Source organism: Ambystoma mexicanum, chromosome 1p (genome assembly GCF_040938575.1).
Source record: "Ambystoma mexicanum isolate Mex_15411 chromosome 1p, UKY_AmexF1_1, whole genome shotgun sequence".
NCBI classification, from domain to species: Eukaryota; Metazoa; Chordata; class Amphibia; order Caudata; family Ambystomatidae; genus Ambystoma; species Ambystoma mexicanum.
In genome coordinates this window covers 1,305,190,492-1,305,204,598 of record NC_090921.1, presented here as the reverse complement: position 1 = coordinate 1,305,204,598, position 14,107 = coordinate 1,305,190,492, and positions in this window count along the sequence as shown.

The following is a 14,107-nucleotide window of genomic DNA, read 5'->3' as shown; positions in this document are numbered from 1 at the left end:
CAGGATATAACGTTCTGCACACATGGATGGCTTTTTGATTTATGACATCCTGACAAAGACAGATCCTTAGTTTTTTGTTTTTAGGTAGAGAAACTCCTCTTTAGAATAGGGTCAGAGAGGCATTTTCCCACCCATTTAATTTGATTAAAAATCTGTAACCAAAAATATGCTAACTTTTTGTCTGGCTTTTATCTCTGAGCCCTCACACATCTCACCTATGTCAATGGGAGGTACATATTTACCGCTAACTATATAACTTGCTAATCAGGGATTTCATCTTTCAACAAGCTTCTCCATACCTACAAACATTGCTGAAATTGGCCTTCACCCTGGGACTCTCGGTCGACATAAAGGAGAACATTCTGTTTCCAGCCCAGAGGACCAACTTCATAGTATTCCAGTAAGATACGGATCAGGGCTTTCCTACCACAGAGTGGTTGCTTTCTGGCCATCCCTGCTGCCAGATGGTTCGAGAAAGTAAGACAGTCACAGCACTTATTTTCAAAGTTGATTGGCATACATGTCATCCTGTATCCTGGTAGGTCATACATGAGATTACGGGTGTAACAGTCCCAACTCCATCTTATGTCATCATGGGACCCAGAGATTCACCTGTAGCCAGGGTCAGTTTCACTTCCTGTAGTGATCAGGAGTGGTGATGCAAGAAGGAAAAAAGTAATAACAGATTCAACCCTTTAAAGGAGGTGTGTCCCCATGGAAAACCTCATGGTACATGATTTGTGGAATGCTAAGGAGCGGCAAGCCCACATAAATGTGCTGGTATTAAAGGCAATCTTATGGCCCTAAAATCCAACCTCCCCCATACATGGCCGAAGATTATTCATCCAAATGGACAATACTACTGCAATGTTCTACTTCAACAAATAGGGTAAAATAATCACCCCATCTATGTCTTCCAGCACTTCCATGAGAGAATGAGCTATTGAACTCTACATCTTTCTAGTGGTAGTTCATCTCAGCACCTTTGGAAACTCTTTGCATCAGCTCACTCATACATCTCGTAGATGTAAACTCCTTCTGCCAGTGATGCAACCCATTTTTCTGGACTAGGCTTCTCCTCTGATTAACCTTGTTGCAACAGTGGACAACAAGTGATTACCAATCTGGGTTCATACCAAAATGTAGCAACAAAACAGCTACCTTTCAGGTCACACATGAGACTATTCAAATCATGGACAAAGGTGGCTCATGCCTCCTGGTCATCCTCGATCCCTCTGCCGTATTCAACATGGTCAACCAACTACTCATGAACAGAATGGACTTCTCAGGAAAGGTTTGCATCTTTCCTCTTGGACAGAAACCAAGCTGTTCAGGTCCGACCAACCCCGGTGAGCCTTAATCTATACATTGAGCCACTGGAACCACATCTCAGTTACCCCAAAATTTCACTCCACCAGTATGTGGTGTGAGGGGTCAGAAATGCGAAGTGGACAAGTAGATATAGGATTTTCAGAAGTAGGCATTTTATTAAATAATAAGAGGGTGATAAACACCTTGCTTTCCCTAACCTAAAGAGGATTTCCCTGCCTATTAAACTAAGACTAAAGGAAAACACTCTAGCAAAAGAAATCTGTCCCTCACATTTATACATACAGTGAAATCATACAGGTATCATATGGCCATTCAAGGTAAACAAAATAACAATTATATTCAAACGTAAACTTTAATACCATGTATCCTTATGATCAGGGTCAGATCCCGTTCCCCGGGATAAATGCAGGATGTTCCACATTAAAGTTCCCATCAAGAAAGTTCTTTTCAATAGCCAGGTTCTATTCCGAAGGCAACACAATGTTTCTTTCATTCCTTGAGTCTTTCACTTGGTATTTAGATTGTCTTCTGGTTAAACACAATTTATCACTCTTCAAAATGATTGATCAAAGATTCCGCGAAAACGAAAGACTTTGGGCCTCATTACGAGTCCGGCGTTAACCGAGGCGGTAAAACCGCCTGGTTAAAGCCGGACTCGTATTACCATTCCGCCTCTGTGATTCCCGGAATTTCCGGGGCATTACAACCCCGGTTTTCCGGGAATCACGGAGGCGGAATGGTGTAAATCCCCATTCCCATTGAGTCCTATGGGACTCAATGGAAATGGGGATCATGGAAACACTGGCAGCATCTCGTAATGCTGCCGGTGTTTCCTCGTCCGCCTGCATGCGGGAGGTGTTAAACCCGCCAGGTCAGCGCTGGCGGGAACATCAACTCCCGCCTGCAGGGGTCAGACTCAGGCGGTCCGTAAACAACGGTGGCGGCGGGTTTACCGCCACCGTTATTTCCGGACCGCCTGGGTCGTAATGAGGCCCTTTGACTTCACACTTCCAGTCAATATTGCAATATAAATATATCCTCTTTGAAGAACAAATACTTACACATTTCCTCTTCATCAACAACAATGTTTTGTCAGGATGGTTATACCACAGTTCATCATAAACACAACAGTGAACTTTCCACTTCTTTCCACCACCTACCACCACAATACAGTACTTCAATTTATTTTCCTGGACCACTAATAACCCCTTTCCTAGTATACTCGCCTGCCAGGATAAAACTCCTACCACTATTACAAGTACTGTGTGGTGAGGTTTGCTTCAAACTTTAGAAAATTCTTTGACTTTCAACAACATTGAAATTCACAACTTCTTCTGCAAGGATGCAATACACATGGATGCTGTTTGTTCCACTGATTTGTTTGCTACATGCAATGCAGGTTAACTTCCTCTGCCCCTTGATATTTTTTACAAGGAAGGCTTCTCTCCTGCCACCTTCGAGTTTCTGCTTTTACACCAGTTAACTGCTCTCTTATTCCAGTTTCTCTCTTTAAGAAAATGACTTCCCTTTCATTAAATAATTGCCCTTCTTTGGTTTAGGCAATGCTGGGTGTTGTCACGCTCAAGTCTTGCCTCCTCTTTACTTTGGCAATGATAGTTACTATCTTGGTTCAAAATTGCCCCCTCTTTACTTTGGCTATGATAGTTATAAACATTCTGTTTTTGCTTTCTTCAATATGAATATCATGCCAACATCGCTTTCTTTCTTTAGTGCTGAATTTCAAAATACTTGCGAGCGGCCATCGGTCTACTGCGGAGCGCACCAGTGTCACCAAACAAAGACCAACTCACTGGTCTCCCCCTGCATGTAGGCTTAACCCACTGCCGCTGCAACCGCTTCTTCTTTGTCGCTCCTGAGCTTTTGACAGCTCCGGTCGCACTCCCTTGGCCCGGGCCTTTTTGAAAGGGAGACTGTCTTGAGCCTTGTGTATTCCGGTGCTCGCCAGACAACAGAGTAGACCACAGGATAAAGAGAGCTTCTCTCTCTCACTGGATGGCCTGCCAAAACACTCCTCTTTACTTTGGCAATGATAGTTACTATCTTGGTTCAAAATTGCCCCCTCTTTACTTTGGCTATGATAGTTATAAACATTCTGTTTTTGCTTTCTTCAATATGAATATCATGCCAACATCGCTTTCTTTCTTTAGTGCTGGATTTCAAAATACTTGCGAGCGGCCATCGGTCTACTGCGGAGCGCACCAGTGTCACCAAACAAAGACCAACTCACTGGTCTCCCCCTGCATGTAGGCTTAACCCACTGCCGCTGCAACCGCTTCTTCTTTGTCGCTCCTGAGCTTTTGACAGCTCCGGTCGCACTCCCTACGGCCCGGGCCTTTTTGAAAGGGAGACTGTCTTGAGCCTTGTGTATTCCGGTGCTCGTCAGACAACAGAGTAGACCACAGGATAAAGAGAGCTTCTCTCTCTCACTGGATGGCCTGCCAAAACACTGCTTCCTGCTGCGTGACCTCTGCACTGCAGGTCTCCGACTCCTGTCTTCGTCTCTCTGCCTCTGCTGCTGCCACTGCTGCTGATAACGTCTCCTTCTTCTCCTGGAGCGGGTTTAAATATTCAAAAGTCCCGCTCAGGTGTGGGTCATTAGAACCACTAGACTGCACAGTGCAGTTCTGTACCTCTATACACCTCTTCCTCATCCCAGTACTTAGAGCATTATGGGATTTGAAGTCCCTAATGTTCTGGTTCCTTTTTCTTTCAATGGCTTCACGTCTAACTTATTTAATTCACTCTGTTTATAGAATACACATTTAGATGAAGGTTTTAGATGGATTAATGGTTAGTTCTCGACTTCACAGTTGAAACCTAAGGGGAATCATAATTATCAGACAAAATGGTATTAAAGTTCTGATCCTTACATAAACCATTCTTATAAGGGTTTTTACTACTAATAACTTGGGACATTTTGGGAATGAAAGACTTACTCTGGCACATGCCAGTACGTATTCCGGTATTATGGAAATCTCACTCTCTGAACAGGATGAATACTACGTATCCCCTAACAGAGTCTTCCTATTCCCTTGATGGCCTTCTCCTCCCAGGTGATCCACCCAGTTAATACCACAACAAGGTTAGGATCAGGTAACGGCTACCTTCCCCTGGCTACCTGGGAGGAGACTTTAGGCAGGGATTATATGATGACTCCGCACGATTCATCACAGTGGATAATATCCAATAATATCTAAAAAATCATTTGTGACCAGGACATCTCGTGCATCAGGAATTGCCTCAACAACATGAAGTCTAGATGACAAGCACCTACGCTCAATGACACAGAGATGAAATTTGCCCTACTTGGTCATCAATCCAGCATTAAAACAGTCAGGGGTGGCTAAACAAGATGCACCATGAGGACTTCCCAACTCACCTTGCCCCAACTGCATGTCGCTTGAATTCACTATCGACAGCACTCTCCTTCTGATAACATATCAACAAAAAGGCGCAAGCTGTTTGGTATCAGTTGTACCTCCTCCACAAGATATAACCATTTCTTCCGCCTGAGAACTTCAGAGCCACAATCCATGCTCTGGAAATCTCTCATATAGATGGGTTAAACACCAAATCTCACCGGCATTCTGGTGAGGCACGTGGCCTCACTTAGGGCTGCCCAACCCGCTGACTCATAACAGGAAACAAGAAATTCATCCACATTTCCACAGATCTAAAGAAGTGGTAATAGCTTCTCATCCCAGGCAGAATACTTCAAGACTGCCTGCATTATCTCTCAAGAAACCGCAGCTCAGATACCTGTTTGTCTAGATGCAACACTCTGTAGCCCAGGAGGGCCGCACTTCTCCACCAGCATGGCCATCATTAGGCTTCAAATGAAACTGGCACCCAAGGAAAGAAATAGGAAGCATGTCTTCACTTGCTATGCCCTTTCCTGTTGAAACATCATCCTGGTGGCAATATGGACTGCAGCAATGCTCTTGTAGTTCACAAAGGAACTCAAAACCTTGCTCTTCAGTCAATACTGAGATGCCACTTAGACTCCTAGAATTCCAGCATTGCATCCCACTCCCATGGTCCGACCATTCAATGCCACTCATTCTAACCCCCCTCCTTACCTCATATGCTACCCTCAACAACATGTACACTGCTCTGGTGATTCCTAGCTAGGTTAATGCTTTATAAAACCCCAAATACAAATAAAAACCACGTATAACCTCCTTATGTCTCATACAATGGTCTAGGTATGCATTATGGAGGATACTTTTCACCTTTTCATATTATTTATGCCTTCACTCCATTTGCTCTGATGGCAAAATCCCTCCTCAAGCTAGGAGGAACAGAGTCCTAGTCCATGATTCTCACTGGATGGGGTGAACAAACAGATATTCGTTCTCTGATCCCATCTCCCTGGACCTCTTGTCACAACAGCATGTGTTGGTCCTCCATCCATTGCATCTATCAATAGCCTTAGTTTGCCGTGTTCTTGGAAGCATAGCCTATGGACCAACTGCATTTGTAAGCTGAAAATATAAGAATTATTCAGGCAGACAGAAAATAATTCACTTGTTCAGAATTTAAGAGTAAATACTATGAGAGATTCTGCTATTGGGGTTTGGGCAAGAAAGTAGTTAAAAGTATTGCTCTACAAATAAGTTAATGTTTTGCCATGTATTACAACTTAGAGAAGCCAAGAATCAAAGTTGGATCATGCCACAAATGTCTGTCAGCTATTGGAGCGTACCTAAACGTACACTCCATTTTTTTCCACCTCAAAACCTGGTGGTAAAGAGAGACTTTGAACATCTTCAATATCTTTTCCACCTGTCAATTCCCCTCATACTGTTTGGGACGTGACAGGCAAGCACAATCGTTCCCATCTTTTCCAGGGTGTACATCAGTGCCCCCCTCCCCGATCTGCTCAGGCAGTGGAACCTCGCCTTCAACAGGCCAAATGTCTGTTCAATTGTGTCACGAGTATGTACATGGGCATGATTGTTGGCCTGCTTGTGGATGTTGTGAGGTTGCCTCACGGGTGTCATCAACCATGGCATCAGAGGGTAACCAGCATCACCTGGAAGAACATCCATTCACCACACCAGAGCCTCTAACCATCTCTCCCTAGAAATTCCCAGATTTAGATTATCTACAGCAGGTGGTGCTAGCTTCCCAGTCAGAGCTGCACGTGCCTGGAATGCACTACCTACTGCCTTGCGAGAGGAGCAGCCGTACTCTAGATTCTGATGCAACGTGATAACTTGGCTCCGGACTAATGACTCCGGATAAATGCATCCCCCTGTTGAATCCCCAGACTTCTTCTCAAAATAAGCTTGCTTTTCATGAATCTGTATTCTAGACTACCACTCTCCACTCTCGTGCTATGTACCTTTGTATCTATGTATATATGTTTTGCATTCACTGTACTGTAACTAAGCTAAAATATTCTTGTAACCGTTGCGCCCTGCTAGCCGAGGGTTTGGTGCGCATTATCAAATAATAAACTAAACTAAACTTAACCTGCACGGGGGCAACAGAAAGTGTACAATGTCATTCTTCTGGCCATGCCATGTTGGCACACGCTCTATAGTGTTCATTTGAGTGGACAGACATGCACATGCAAAATTTCGTTCACCTAGCATATGTCCTTTATCAGGTACCTGAAATGCACTATGTCAAAATGCGGGTGGAGTGTGTGGTCTGCAGTGGCATTCACTTGGGCCATTCACAGCCAACATGACCTCTGATCCTTTTAGTACAAAAGACAGAAATTGAAATGCTGGATCTCTCATTATTATGTTACAAATGAAAAAACTATAAGCTGTCCATGTACTGGGGTACTTTTTAGATTTACAATTAGATGCATGTGTGATTGTGTGGTTCTAACAGGCAGGGGACATGGACAATTGGTGTGTTGACAAACGCTGTTATGTGGGTGGGTGCAGAAGTATTCTCTGTCTGTGCATCAGGTGTTGTTTGTTTGCTTGACTGTATTTTGCTCATTGTTCTCATTCTGTATGGTGCATTGTTGTACATGTTGTTCCTTTGTTTATAGCTGTACAGAATTGTTGATCTCATGCATGCAGTGGAACTATTTCCTAAATTGTGGCACCCCTGTCAAGGCCTTGCACTCAGGCATGCTATTACTGTGTAGCACCTTGAGTCACACCAGTACACTTTCAGGTTTAATGCACGCACAACACAAAGTAGATACTTCTCCGCTTTCGGTTGGTAAATGTACGTGTTGTACTATTGGCTTGACTTGTGATCATTACTCTTATTCATTTTAATCCTTTCCCTTTAACCTCCCTATCCTCCACATGTTCAATTTCATGGTGTTTTTGTAATTTAGGGAGCACAGAGAAGTGGGATTAAAGGTGGAATGAAGCATTCAATGTGCACTGCCACTGGTGATGGGTGTTATACATGGCCCAAATTCTACTGTGCGCATGGCCTTGTAGTTAGACTCACCCAGCAGCCAGGTACACTATGCTGTTTTCTGCCCCCCCCCCATTCGACTGTGCACATGGCCTTGTAGTTAGACAAACCCAGCAGCCAGGTACACTATGCTGTTTCCTGCCCCCGCCCCCATTCGACTGTGCACATGGCCTTGGAGTTAGACTCACCCAACATCCAGGTACACTATGCTGTTTCTCCCCCCCACCATTCGACTGTGCACTTGGCCTTGTAGTTAAACTCACCCAGCAGCCAGGAACGCTGTCCACCGTGACGTGCCATGTACCGAGGCAGCGTGGATTTGCAAAGCACCATAGAGTCATGGGTGGAAACGGGAAATCTGGCACAGCAATGGGTGATGATGTGGCGGGCATCACACACCATCTGCACGTTCAGTGAATGAGTTTTCTGTTGCAGCACACAGCCTCCACAGCATGACTGGCCACCAGCTCCACATGTGTGCAGTCCAAGGCACCAATGACTTTCGTCATGCGTGCAAGGGCATGGAAGCCTCTGTTCGTGACATTGACCTGCTCTGCTGTCCTGGGTAGACTGATGTGGTCTCGAACATGACACAGCAGTGCATCAATGACCTGGAACAGGACACATGAAAAACAGGGTTGCGATATCCCATGCAGCTCACCAACGGTGTCCTGGTATGTGCCTGTGGCAAGGAACTGTAGCACACACACTACCTTGAGCAAGGAGGTGGGGGAGGGGGCTGTGCGTATATTTTTGAGGCTGACCAGCTCATCATGGATCAGGTCCACTATATGAATGATGGTGTCCCTGTCTAGCCGGTACAGGGAGTGCATCTGCCTTTCGCTCAGGTTCAATGGTGTGGCCCTTAACCGTGGGATTGGTGGCTGATAGCATTTGCGTTCAAACTAGCTAAAATATCCATAAAAACAGAACAGATTAATTCAGAACATGCTCTCCTCACACGTGACCCATAATTCAAAACCAGTGTCTATTCATTTGGGCCAGACACGACCCGGCACCTGCCTCAACTGCCCACATGTTCTCAGAATCACGGTGCATAGGTCAAATACAAAGGAATATTTTGGCTCATGGCCTAGGCATAAGGGATAGTGTCTTATTTGATTGGAAGAACGCAGGTCTTGGACTTCTCCCCCCTCACTCCCATTTTTAGTTCATGTGCTGTGACTTGTCATTGCCAAGGTTGGTGAGCAAGGTACCGGCCAATGATAACTCTTCATGCTATGCCGCCCATTATATGTGGTAATAGCCAATTTTTATTGTGTATTTGCCAAAATATGACATTTTACACAGTTTAGAGAATAAAACCAAAGTTTACATACATTGTACGAAAATGTCAATTTCTTATTCCATACAAAGGATAAAATAACATAGACAATAATAAGAAAGAGAAGAAGACAAATCATAAGCCAAAGAACCATTTCATATGATACATGGAGTTATCACGTGTCTACTAAAGGCCCAACATTCACAACACCCTTATTAGCAGTCAAATTAAGTTCCTTTAGAAGCAGGGTTCTGCCATTTACTTTGACTATTTCCGTTATTGTATGCATGATTTCCCGGACTTTCTGTTTCACTGAGACTGGGCTTTCCAGACTACCTTTACATGTAGTAGTGGTTTGGATTTTTAACCAGCACACTCGAATTGTCGAATTACCTGCCTTGGCCTTCAGACTTTGGAATGATCTGTGGAGACCGATGAATCACATGTGAGCTGAGAAGGTCGACAGGAGCCCCCTTGGAGAAAATCCTGCCCGATCCCACAGGGCGGAAGGCGACTGGCTGATTGCGGGAAGATCGCTACCGAAGGCCTCGGCCGATCCACTGATGGAAGTGTAGAATTGACTTGGCAAAACAGAAACAGTGGAGGGAATTGATTGTATGTTGGGAAATTGTATGATGATAGAGAATTGATTTATGAGAGAATACCTATATCAAGCTTACAGATTAAACCTCGTGATGAGGTATTAATGATAAAAAGATTGCCCAAGACAAGGTCGCGGAAAGAGTGCGTTGCAAACCTCCTTCTGGGGTGGGACAAAAAGATAAGGATACTTTGCCCGGCGGCAAGAAGTCAGCCATGTTGTATTATATTTGTGGTGAATTTAAATGCGTGGGGATTTCTGGTGCCTGCGGTAGGGTGTAAAGTGGTTTGGGTTTGTGAAAAGTAAGAGCTTGTGCATAGTGGTGCAGAACATGCCACACATGGAGTTGTGGTTTAGTCCAAAATGGGTGTGGACAAGAGTGTGGGTGGCATATGTAGGTGCAAAACCAAGTAGTTGTTGTCATGAAGAAGGTGGTGGGAGGAGACATGGAAGTGGTGGAAATAAGAGAAAAGTAGTGTTGGAAGGAGAATGTGAAGAAGGAGTGAAGAGGTAGTAAGGTTGAAGTTACATTAAGGTCTGGTAAGTTTCAGCAGTCTAAATTGTGACATGCCATCATGGGAGACACTCCCCTTATGCATTTGTGTAAAGCACTACCCCAGTACAAGGACAAAATCATTAAGTATAATCCGGAGTGGGTTTGTGACACTGCGGGCAAGATGTTCATTCCCTGGCCACAGAAGGTAACTCTTTCGATATCAGTGATGCAACACATGACAACATATCTGCATACCGTGCATAAAGGGAAACAAGTTACAAAAGCAATTAGCCATTCTAGAACTGTGTAAAATGTATTTGGATGAGACGAAGAGCCACCCATGAGAGAGTGGATGCTTAATCAGCATGAATGAGAGGGCACAGCGCCCTTGGCCCCTTCCATTCCTCCCTAGAACTAAAGGCAGCAGCAGTGTACACTAACCCTACATATACGCCCCCCACCTACAGTAGTGAAGATGTTATAAACAGAGCTAAAATAAACAAATGAAATACAATGTCTGCGCGCGATGAGTAAGATGAACGCTGCGAGCTGCAGGCAAAGCTAACAGGCTGAGGAAGAGATCCATTGACAGAGAGGCAAGCAGAGCAACAGGGAAGATGGCGAGGACTCTGAAAGAGTGGGTGGGAGGACAAATACTGCTTCAATTAGATGGGAAATACATGGCCAATTCTAAAGAGAGAGAAATTGAAGTTGGAGAAAGACAGTAGAAAGAAGAGGAAGAGAAAAGAGGAAACGAGCAAAAGAAGAGAGCAGGAAAAGGAAGAAAGAGAATGGGAAAGAATATACAAGTTAGAAAATGAAAAGGATAGAAAACGTGAAGCAGATAGAGAGAAGGAAAGGAAACAAAAAGATGGTAACAAGATGGACAGAAAGAGAGAAAAAGAAGAAAGGAAAAGGGTAAGAAAACATAGAGAGTATAGGGAAAGGGAGAATAGATGAGAAGAAGAAGAAAGGAAAGTAGAGAAAGAGAGAGTGAAGGAAATGGAGGAAGCAAGATACAGGGATCTAGAATGAGAGAAGGAAATAAGAAGAGGAAAGTGACAAAAAGAAATGGATGAGATTGTCCTGGGATGCATGCTCCAGGAAAAAGCGAGGGGCAAGGAACCGGAGCAGAAAGAAAGACAGAGGAGTTTAGAAAGACGTCATACGGAAGTGAAGGAGATACTCAGAAACTGTACCCTTCCAGATGAAGATGAGGGAGAAGCAATGTGAAGGAGGCTTGGTTATATGTACAGAAGCAGTAGGGACGGTGGTGTCCGCAGTGTGAAGAGAAGTGTAGTAGGGTCTCAGCAGAAGGTGAAGGGTGTGTATTGGAGGAAGCAATGGGTGGATTGTATGGAACAGTTCCCCTGAAGAGATTAGCTTTTAAGGACAGAGAAGATGAAGGAAGTTATGAAGGTTGTAATACAATGTTTATGGGTGAAGACACTGAAGAAGATGGAGAAGAGGAGGAAGAGACTGCAACAGCCTCCTCTACAAGTTAAAGAACAGGGGGAGAAAGAACCTGGCTAGGAGTAGGGGAATCAGAAGGAATGCTGGAGCCTGCTAAAAGCTCTGGGCTCCTGAAAATGCAATCAAAAAGCCTAGAAGAAAGAAGACTGTATGTGAATAGGTTGATAAATTTACCAGGGCGAACAAAATTAACTTGACTGATGTCACACCCAAAACACAGTACTGACTGCGGTTATACAGAACATGGAGTTCACACAATTCCCATTATTAGAAAAGGGGGAGGACGACTGTAATATATACCATGGTCGCAAATGGACAAGAGTAATTTAGTCTGTAAATTACATCAGGAGCAGGCAAGTGGATTTATGAACTAGGAAGAATGACAGCAGGGATGACGTTAGCGGTCGGGGACATGGGGACATAAAAAGCTTGTATGTTGCCATCTTCGGGGAGAGGGCTGACGACATTTGGAAGCGGGTGGGGTATTCCGAAGTAACAGTTCAGAATACGCACATAACAAGGGGGGTCCTGGGAGACTCTCTGCCAGACATTGGTCCTGGTTACAAGAGCCTTACCCAGAGTCTTTAGCTCACTATCTTTCACAGAGAAGAAATATCCCAAACATATCATTCTATGTCCTGCCCTGGGGCAGTCCAGCACCGAAATGCTAGGCAATTCTCCTCTGAACAAGAGTACCAACAGCAACCCCAGACACGTGTTTCGGTCTGGTTGAACCTCATTAGTAGGGTGTAGCTGTGCCTCTCTAAGAATAGTGAGCAAGGGGTCCACCTCTGGATTCCCCTAGTAACTTAGGGTGAGACCCAAAGTTACTTGGAATATGCAAATAACAAGGGGGGTCCTAGGAGACTCTCTCCCAGACATTAGTCCTGGTTACAAGACTCTTACCCAGAGTCTTTAGCTGTTACGACCAATCATAGTGTTCTTGGCAAATGGTCAGTCTGGCGCCGTTGGCGGCGTATCTCGAATACACAATTCCCCCAATCCAAAATGGCCGAGGTTTTACCGGTGGACAGTGCAGTGTTTCGGGAGACCGCAGAACAAGCTCCTCCCATTCATCACAGGAACGTATTTCCGGTTCCGGATCCATCACAGCATCGCGTTGCTACTGCACACAGAAGTCACGCTTCGAAACCTCACATCCACCCCCCGGAACTCTTGAGCCAGCCCTTTCGTAGCTCTACTCAACACGGAAACCTCCGGGACCCTTCCACATTAACTCAATCCACAACTTACACGCACACGGACCACACCTCCCGACTGCCACTGCGGTTGGAAACCAAGTCCTGGCCTTCAGATACTAGTGCCAGCATCCAGTCGGGATTACGATATTACCCTTCGTCCTGCACGTGGGATCCAATCTCTCCGCATCTCCATACAGTCTCAATCCAAGGCCAACTAGACAACTGAGGGAAGGAGACGTTGAGTTCAACACAAAGGAATAAAACGCCAAACCTACTCTATGGGGATACGCATCTGTATCCCGACCCATCCAGCCTCATCTCCGTTGGATTCCACCAGCGAGGGTTTTCTCCCCCTTGAGGGTTTCCCTGGCGTCTTCACTCTGCGCCGATTTATCAGCGCAGAGAGAGGGTGTCAGGTGAATCACTCCCTTCCTCCGAATACCCTCCGAAGACCAGGTAGGAGACGCCTTGTTCATAGACTCGTGTAATTTTGAGAAGGTGATTGTCGGCGTATCCCTCCTATTGAGGGACGCCATTTATATAGGCTGGTTTCCTATTAACAGCCATAACATTAGCTCACTATCCTTCACAGAGAAGAAATATCCCAAACATATCAGTCTTTGTCCTGCCCTGGGGCAGTCCAGCACCGAAATGCTAGGCAATTCTCTGAACAAGAGTACCAACAGCAACCCCAGACATGTCTTTCGTTCTGGTTGAACCTCATCAGTAGGGTGTAGCTGTGCCTCTCTAAGAATAGTGAGCAATTTCTTCTCCATGAAAGATAGTGGGCTAAAGACTCTGGGTAAGGCTCTTGTAACCAGGACTCATGTCTGGTAGAGAGTCTCCCAGGACCCCCTTTGTTATTTGCATATTTCAAGTAACTTTGGGTCTCACCCTAAGTTACTAGGGTAATCCAGACGTGGACCCCTTGCTCACTATTCTTAGAGAGGCACAGCTACACCCTACTGATGAGGTTCAACCAGACCGAAACACGTGTCTGGGGTGGCTGTTGATACTCTTGTTCAGAGGAGAATTGCATAGCATTTCGATGCTGGACTGCCCCAGAGCAAGACAAAGACTGATATGTTTGGGATATTTCTTCTCCGTGAAAGATAGTGAGCTAAAGACTCTGAGTAATGCTCTTGTAACCAGGACTCATGTCTGGTAGAGAGTCTCCCAGGACCCCCCTTGTTATTTGCATATTTCAAGTAACTTTGAGTCTCACCCTAAGTTACTAGGGTAATCCAGACGTGGACCCCTTGCTCACTATTCTTAGAGAGGCATAGCTACACCCTACTGAT